The sequence below is a fragment of the Mya arenaria genome, chromosome 4, assembly GCF_026914265.1.
Source record: "Mya arenaria isolate MELC-2E11 chromosome 4, ASM2691426v1".
NCBI lineage: Eukaryota > Metazoa > Mollusca > Bivalvia > Myida > Myidae > Mya > Mya arenaria.
Genome location: NC_069125.1, coordinates 61,370,065 through 61,380,020, shown reverse-complemented (window position 1 = coordinate 61,380,020; position 9,956 = coordinate 61,370,065). Strand labels below are relative to the sequence as shown.

The 9,956-nt window shown below is 33.8% G+C and overlaps 1 protein-coding gene across 2 annotated transcripts in view; it reads left to right on the top strand.

Annotated features, from left to right (window-relative positions):
- The first annotated feature begins 2,871 nt into the window (after positions 1-2,871).
- Positions 2,872-9,956, top strand: part of LOC128231854 (sulfotransferase 1A1-like) — a 45,718-nt gene continuing 38,633 nt past the window's right edge. Inside the window, exon 1 of one of the 2 annotated variants that reach the window (XM_052945083.1) lies at positions 2,872-2,997. The gene's annotated coding sequence lies outside the window, so the exon portion shown is untranslated. Of the gene's footprint in view, positions 2,998-8,445; positions 8,530-9,956 lie in introns of those variants that run through there. The other variant, XM_052945082.1, reaches the window with a different exon arrangement.

Sequence of the window (9,956 nt, the reverse complement as noted above, 5' to 3'; positions counted from 1 at the left end):
GAGGATTTTCTAGTAGGGGCTCTAACGTTATTGTTGTATGTACATACACTATTTTTTCTTTATATTTTGAAACATGGCTTTCCGATATTAAAGTACTTATAGAAGCGATATATTTTCTTGGCCTTACTTTTCACGACCACTCACTGAACGGTTGGTTATCCTGATGTTTGTATTTCGATCCTGGTATCATTTAATCGATGGACATTCCGTTGGGTCTCAGATTTAAGAGGGAACCCCTTGACGGTTAATCCAGCAACTAGATCTGCGTTTTCCGTACAAGCATATATATATACTAGTAGGTTAGATAGTTCAATTATGCTAACTTGAAAACATATATTCAAATAGTAACTTTACTGAAATGGGGCTAGTTCAATTCAATGCAAATAAGTGTATTGACTCCTACTACAGATATACTTTCAAAAAATATGGACTTCCAACGATCTATAAAATAAATACATTGCATTAAAATGTGTGATTTATAAGCGCAAACCTGCACTTTCACTGAAGAGCATTTTGGCGAAAACCGTGTTTATTTTTTCAAATTTTATGTTTTTGAGAAATGCAACTTATTCTATTTGATCGTTTTAGCTAATGTTTTAATGAGTTCATCGGCTCCAATAATTGTGCAGTTGACTGCCTTCTAATTTGCAAAGATATTAAATGTAAATATAAAGAAACAAAGAGACACACGTCTGCTTGTGTACGTGTTACAAATGAAGAAAGAATTTTTCCTTTTTACCCTAAAAATACATTTGGTTCGGGTTATCCCACCCTACTTACGTACCAGGCGCCGATCATACCGTTTTTATTAGTCAGTTTGCAAAAACAACGGTTTTTAAGGTGTGTTTTTATATGTAGTTTTAAGCATTTAAAACACTTAATATAGAATCTAACTTTAACATCATTTTCCAATGATTAAAATTGCGTTCTTATAAAAAACCTTATAATATTATTTGTTTAATATCATACCTGTTTTGAAAAGGATGTAACTCTAGCCAAACCATTTTCTTTTGCCCTAAACATACTCCACATCGACTTGTAGAACTCTTCTTGTCTTGTTGATCATAAAGATTCTCGTTCAAAAACTTAATCTATAGCTCAAATTAAAGTTAAAAGCTTCACCCTCACAGATTGACCATTTTAATAACTTTTTTTTTTATTTTTTGTCTTTGAAAGGGCAATTTTTTGCGTGAATATCTGCAAACCAATGATATAAGATTGCTGACAAATAATCAGATCGTAGATTTTCATATTTCCGTTCGAAAATTAATGTATTATGGCTTAACCCGTTACTACGGTTTAAGGAAAAATAAATAAAACATCAATTTTTTAACTTAAAAAATCCGATCCGATTTTTTGTCAGCAGTCTTATATAAGTGGTTTCATTGGATTTTCACAAAAAATTGGCTCGTTCCAAGACAAAAATTAAAAAAGTTATCAAAACGTTCAATCTGTGAGAGTGCAGCTTTAAGATGTCTTTTAAAGTACAAACATTTTTCACATAATGTACATAATAATATCAATGTTGTGTTCATTATCTCTGACTGGTACTCAAATGACCTCAGGGATCTCATACGAGCCATCGCGACCCCGCCCCTCTCCTTTTTGAAAATGTACAGGACTCAAAAGCGATATTTGTTAACTTAAATGTCGCATCTGTTTTTTTTCAATTTCTTCAGTATTTATGGTCAAACCTCTTGGTAGGCAAAAAAGATGCGCCGATGCAACAATAAATATGGCTTTTTTCTCCAGACAGACTTATTAAAAAGATGCACCGAAGTAAATATATATATCGTATCTGTTTTTATCGAAAATGAAAAACGATAGTTATCAGATATAAAGTACTACACATTTGAAAAAAAAACGATGCGAAAAACAAATATCGCATTTTTTTGCACATTTTCAAAAGGTCTGACAAAAACTTCTATGACAAAATCACATGTCAGTTATGCATGATAACAGGCTAGTTGGACATAGATGTCACAACATAAGACAGTTGTGGCGTTCCATTGAACACTACATTCTTAACACTATTTATAGCCAGCTTCAGGCATCTTGAAAACTAATCAACATGCTTCATTTTCATATCGGCCAATCTTGTAACCACTACAACCTTTAACATTTCTCTTTGGCCTAGCTTTCTTCCAAATTGGCTGTTTTTCAAACTTTGTCTGAGTTAGGCGTGAACCCAACTTCGGAATTGAATACCAAAGTGCGACATCACCATTAAAGCAACGAACTATGGTAACATTTCACCAAAGTGCGTAGATAGTGCTCACTACCAACGCACTTTATTTCTGTTGAAAATTATCATACACTTTTAAAAATAAATAAATGATTTTATTGACGTATGTATAAGTGTTCGTAATCTCCACTGCGCTGACGAGAGTGTCATAACATTGCTCATTAAATCATCATTGCTTTCACAATTACAATCAGCAGTAGCGCTACCACCTTAGCGAAATTTGAATATTATTTCTATATAGGGAAATGTCCATTTGGTAACCTGCGATTACGTTTAAGAAGTCTAAGTGTCTCTTTTATTTCGTGACTACGAAACAATTATGGTGATGATGATGACGACGGCGAGGAGGACGACGACGATGGACGATGATGATGATGATGGATGACATTGATGAATGATGATGATGATAATGATGATGATGATGATGATGATAATGATTTAAATTATCAAAGATCAGGAGCGAATGTTCTATTAAAATATAAATCTTGTGCATTAAATCATGGTAATTTGAGGCAGTAATTCTACCGAAAGCGGACATCATTTCTGTTTCTAGGAATATCGGAAGATATCTAGGTAAACTGAATTGGTCGGAAGTCAGTGACTGATATTGTTTGTGTTATTCTGCAGATTTCTATACGATAATATGGTTAAGGATGTACATGCATGAATACAATAATGCTTATGACATATGATGACTTAAAGAGTTGCTGATAAATGAAGGATCTGAGGATCTTTTAGGTTCTTCATATGATGTGAGTATCTTTGATGCTTCTTAAATGATGCATCATAAATTATGTGAGTATCTTTGATCCTCCTTAAATGATTCTAGTATTTTTGATGTTTCATAAATGATGTGAGTATACTTTATGCTCCTTAAATAAATCGAGTATCTTTGGTGTTTCATAATAATGTGAGTATCTTTGATGTTCCTTAAATGATGTGAGTACCTTTAATGATCTTTAAATGATATGGGTATCGTCGATGTTTCTTAAATGATGTAAGTATCTTTAATGTACCTTAAATGATGTGAGTATTGATGTTTCTTAAATGAGGAGATTATCGTTGATGATCCTTGTATGATGTGAGTGTATTTGATGTTCCTTTTATAATGTGAGTATCTTTGATGTTCCTTATCGTACGTGGATAGTTTGATTTTCTTTATCGTATGAGAGTATCTTTGATACCCCTTTTAGTATGTAGTCATCTTTGATGATTATTATAGTGTGTTGGTATCTTTGATGTTCCTTTTCGTATGTGAGTATGATTGATCTTCATTATGATATATAAGTATCTTTGGTTTTCACTCTGGTATGCGGGTGTTCACTATAGTATATGGGTATTCACTATGGTATATGGGTATTCACTATGGTATATAGGTGTTCACTATGGAATATAGGTGTTCACTATGGTATATGGATATTCACTATGGTATATGGGTGTTCACTATGGAATATGGGTGTTCACTATGGTATATGGGTATTCACTATGATATATGGGTGTTCACTATGGTATTTGGGTATTTTCTATGGTATATGGACGTTCACTATGGTATATGGGTATTCACTATGGTATATAGGTATTCACTATGGTATATGGGTATTCACTATGGTATATGGGTATTCACTATGGTATATGGGTATTCACTATGGTACATGGGTGTTCACTATGGTATATAAGCATTTACTATGGTATATGGGTATTCATTAGGGTATTCACTATGGTATATGGGTATTCACTACGGTATATGGGTATTCAATATGGTATATGGGTATTGACTATGGTGTATGAGCATTCACTATGGTATATGGGTGTTCACTATGGTATATGGGTATTCACTATGGTATATGGGTATTCACTATGGTATTCACTTTGGTAAATGGGTATTCTCTATGGTATGAGGGTATTCACTATGGAATAAGGGTATTCAATTTGGTATATGGGTATTCACTATGGTATATGGGTATTCACTATGGTATACGGGTATTCACTATGGTATATGGGTATTCACTATGGTATTCACTTTGGTATATGGGTATTCTCAATGGTATAGAAGTATTCACTATGGTATATGGGTATTCACTATGGTATATGGGTATTTACTATGGTATATGAGTATTTACTATGGTATATGGTATTTACTTTGGTATATGGGTATTTACTATGGTATATGGGTATTCACTATGGTATATGAGTATTCACTATGGTATATGAGCATTCACTATGGTATATGGGTATTCTCAATGGTATACAAGTATTCACTATGGTATATAGGCGTTCATTATGGTATATGGGTATTCACTATGGTATATGGTATTCACTATGGTATATGGGTATTCACTATGGTATATGGGTATTCACTATGGTATATGGGTATTCACTATGGTACATGGGTGTTCACTATGGTATATAAGCATTTACTATGGTATATGGGTATTCATTAGGGTATTCACTATGGTATATGGGTATTCACTACGGTGTATGGGTATTCAATATGGTATATGGGTATTGACTATGGTGTATGAGCATTCACTATGGTATATGGGTGTTCACTATGGTATATGGGTATTCACTATGGTAGATGGGTATTCACTATGGTATTCACTTTGGTATATGGGTATTCTCTATGGTATAAGGGTATTCACTATGGAATAAGGGTATTCATTTTGGTATATGGGTATTCACTATGGTATATGGGTATTCACTATGGTATACGGGTATTCACTATGGTATATGGGTATTCACTATGGTATTCACTTTGGTATATGGGTATTCTCAATGGTATAGAAGTATTCACTATGGTATATGGGTATTCACTATGGTATATGGGTATTTACTATGGTATATGAGTATTTAGTATGGTATATGGTATTTACTTTGGTATATGGGTATTTACGATGGTATATGGGTATTCACTATGGTATATGAGTATTCACTATGGTATATGAGCATTCACTATGGTAAATGGGTATTCTCAATGGTATATAAGTATTCACTATGGTATATAGGCGTTCATTATGGTATATGGGTATTCACTATGGTATATGGTATTCACTATGGTATATGGGTATTCACTATGGTATATGCGTATTCACTATGGTATATGGGTATTAACTATGGTATACGAGTATTCACTATGGTATTCACTTTGGTATATGGGTATTCTCAATGGTATACAAGTATTCACTATGGTATATGGGTATTTACTATGGTATATGGGTATTTACTATGGTATATGAGTATTCACTATGGTATATGGGTGTTCACTATGGCATATGGGTATTCACTATGGTATATGGGTATTCACTATGGTATATGGGTATTCACTATGGTATATGCGTATTCACTATGGTATATGGGTATTCACTATGGTATACGAGTATTCACTATGGTATTCACTTTGGTATATGGGTATTCTCAATGGTATACAAGTATTCACTATGGTATATGGGTATTCACTATGGTATATGAGTATTCACTATGGTATATAGGTGTTTACTATGGTATATGGATATTCACTATGGTATATGGGTATTCACTATGGTATATGAGTATTCACTATGGTATATGAGCATTCACTATGGTATATGGGTATTCAGTATGGTATATGGGCGTTCACTATGGTATATGGGTATTCACTATGGTATATGGGTATTCACTATGGTATATGAGTATTCACTATGGTTTATGAGCATTCACTATGGTATACAAGTATTCACTATGGTATATGGGCGTTCACTATGGTATATGGGTATTCACTATGGTATATGGTATTCACTATGGTATATGGGTATTCACTATGGTATATGGGTATTCACTATGGTATATGGGTATTCACTATGGTATATTGGTATTTAAAAGTTCTGTTTGAGATACTCGAAAGAATCAGCGACTCCCGCAATCTTACTGGCTAGCTTCTTCACACTCAATGCCGAGCCCGAGTTTGAATCTGTAACTTCCTAGACATAGAAATCCACCCACTTGGTATTTGCAGATATCATAGACATCACTGGTTCTTTCGCAGACATATAATACCAATTTAACATGGCAGGAAACTGGGGGGGGGGGGGCAGTTGGTAGAATGGGGTTCGAATATTTAACTACATAGTAGTTAGATGTCGATGTTGATATTTAGCTACTTATCATTTCCAGATGGTTATTTGCGAGTATCCAACTAGTAAGGAATTTAGATTGTGTCTATGGCAGGGATATGGCCCTCGACTGAGCTAAATCTTTTTGGCATACGTTTCACTAAAAAATACTTTAGTAATTACGTTCCAAAACAAAATGTTTATCGACTGAAATTTGCACCGCATGGTTTTACACCCCTTGCATGTGACTATTGTGGTCAGTTATTTAGGTTGGAAAACGACCCGACAGAAGGGGTGATTTTCAATATTGGTCTTAATTTGATTGGTTTAGCCAATCGGAGTGCGTTCTATACGTAACCAACACATACAAAAATACTTTCCAGACCATAGGATTCACAAAGGTTGAAATTGAAAACAACCATTGATTGCTTTTCAACGAAGATCAACCATTCGAGCAAAAGAATGGTAATTGAACTTCGGTTGGGATCAGTTTTTAAAGATAAATAGTCTGTTAAAATATGATCCCTTTGATTATTTCGAACGGGGTTAAATTTAAATATTACACCGGCTGCTTTAGCGTTTAGAAAACCCAAACTAGCTCAAACATAGTACTGCCAATAAAATACGCTGGTGTATACTTAAGCTACTACAACATTCACCTTTCATAAGATCATTTAAAATGCCGTAACAAAACAATCTGTTGACGTACTCGATCACTTTATTCGAACAACATTCTCAATCTCCGATAATTATTGTACACCATATTTGACAAATATTAATTATATATTTATTATTTAAGTACTATACGATGGTCATATTCGGGTGCCCGGTTACTTCTGTGACTTCTATTTTCTGTAGAGCGTATTACTGTATACACATAACCTTTGCAAGGCGACCACGTGAACATGATGTTGAATGATATAATGTTATCTCGAATGCAGATAAAATATTTAGGGTCGACATTAAGAACAAATTCTACATAGCATGATGAAATAAACAGCATGATTTAGAAAGACAGTTTTATGTCACACTTTCAGATAAGCATGCTATTTAAGGTTTGGTTGGTTGAAATAGTTTGAGAAATACACTGCATTTTCATATGGTATAACATTTATCTATTCATTTCTTATATATTTACACAGATTATCAATATTAAACTGTATTAATTGTGTAGTTATATTAATATGTATATGTAAATTTAGCATTTTAGCTGAGATTGAGTCTATACATAATATTATCGTGCAGAGAAAGTCCTCGGTTTCCAAAAACAATACTACATGATTATTGTTTATTGACACTGGTATTTGCATAGTGTAACGGTCCGCTGTATGCGGCGGATGTGCGTTCATAGTCTCCACTTCTATGCACTTGCTAGGAAGCTCAGCTGTCCTGTGAGGCATAGTAAGTTGGAACTTCAACAATCTTTAAAGCTCTGCTTTCCTGATGGTTGAAGTGTAACGGTCCCCTGTAGGCGGCGGAGGTCTACAGCGGCGGAGGTATTTTCATAATAATATTCCGTATAAAACGGATGTACGTTCATACCGGATGTAAACTTGGTTTGTAATATGCAAATTAGCAAAGCCCGGGTTATATTAGAATAGAGAAGTTAGTGTATATAAAGACCAGTGGACCCCTTCAAGGTCGAGCATGCTTTTCCCTGAAGGGATCTGTTGGTGTTTGTTTCATTACGACCGAAAGCTCGGCCATCTGGTGTTTGTTTGATGGCGTCGCACGTTACAAATGGTGGCAGTGGTGGGATAATGACAACTGCCGGAACGGAGTTGCCTTACCCCCCAGTCTAAGACTCGGAACGGTACTTTCATAATAATATTCCGTATAAAACGGATGTACGTTCATACCGGATGTAAACTTGGTTGGTAATATGCAAATTAGCAAAGCCCGGGTTATGTGAGAATAGAGAAGTTAGTGTATATAAAGACCAGTGGACCCCTTCAAGGTCGAGCATGCTTTTCCCTGAAGGGATCTGTTGGTGTTTGTTTCGATTACACCAGAAAGCTCGGCTACTTGGTGTTTGTTTGATGTCGTCGCACGTTACAATAGTATCTTCCCTTTATATTGAAACTGATACTTAGGCATGTCATAGTTACTCCCCTTTGATGTAAAATGACCATTTGTAATTTAAAAGGAATCATTTAGGAAACACCAACTCTAACTTGTTTCTGGCATATTATTGTTGTAAGTTATCATCGATACTAAGTTCATTATGTTACCTATTGTATTCATTAATGTACTGTGCCAATTATTCTTTAGTATCGTTTCCAATGTTAATTATAGGGACAACATACTATTTGGTAAATATCTGAGGATGTCTCATTCATGTATTTTCAGACTGTGTTCATTGTTGATCTAAATAAAGATATACAAAAAGACTACGTTCTTATAAATACTTCATATATTTTTTTTTTTTTATAAAAATGACACTTTTTTCGGTATATCCTGTGTATCTTATTTTCGTGTGGTTAGTGTCGTAAGGTGCCACTTAATTACACCTTATTAATTATTTATTGCTCCTCATTACAAAGCCCAATTCATCAAATACCCAATAAATGTAAAACAAACAAAAGGTCTTTATCACGTTATACTTATTTGAAAAGATGGATTGGTGCTCATGCAGAAAAAGGTTAGACATTTTGATATTCGTAATCAAACAGACTAAACAAAAAGATAAAATCTTCAACCATAAAAGGAAAAAAGAAGCGTATAGAAACAACGAAAGTGTAGAAAGAAAAATCGTAAATGCAGACTACATTCCCAAAAAAAGATGTTCCATTGTCTCTTTATTAACAGAACAGAATTGACATAAGCTGAATTTGCGAGCTTGCATTGATATAGGTGTCTGTTTGTTGGTATAAGTCTATAAATGCATTTGTACAGAAAGGTTCTTATTGTAGTATCAATGGTACTGGTACATATTAAGGGCAATGTTCTTATTGCAGTATTAATGGTACATATTAATGGCAATGTTCATATTGTAGTATCAATGGTATATTTAATGGCAGTGTTCATATTGTAGTATTAATGGTACATATCAATGGCAATGTTCTTATTGCAGTATCAATGGTACATATTAATGGCAATGTTCATATTGTAGTATCAATGGTACATATTAATGGCAATGTTCTTATTGCAGTATTAATGGTACATATTAATGGCAATGTTCATATTGAAGTATCAATGGTACATATTAATGGCAATGTACATATTGTAGTATCAATGGTACATATTAATGGCAATGTTCATATTGCAGTATTAATGGTACATATTAATGGCAATGTTCTTATTGCAGTATCAATGGTACATATTAATGGCAATGTTTATATTGCAGTATCAATGGTACATATTAAGGGCAATGTTTATATTGTAGTATCAATGGTACATATTAAGGGCAATGTTTATATTGCAGTATCAATGGTACATATTAAGGGCAATGTTTATATTGCAGTATCAATGGTACATATTAATGGCAATGTTCATATTGTAGTATCAATGGTACATATTAATGGCAATGTTCATATTGTAGTATCAATGGTACATATTAATGGCAATGTTCATATTGCAGTATCAATGGTACATATTAATGGCAATGTTCATATTGTAGTATC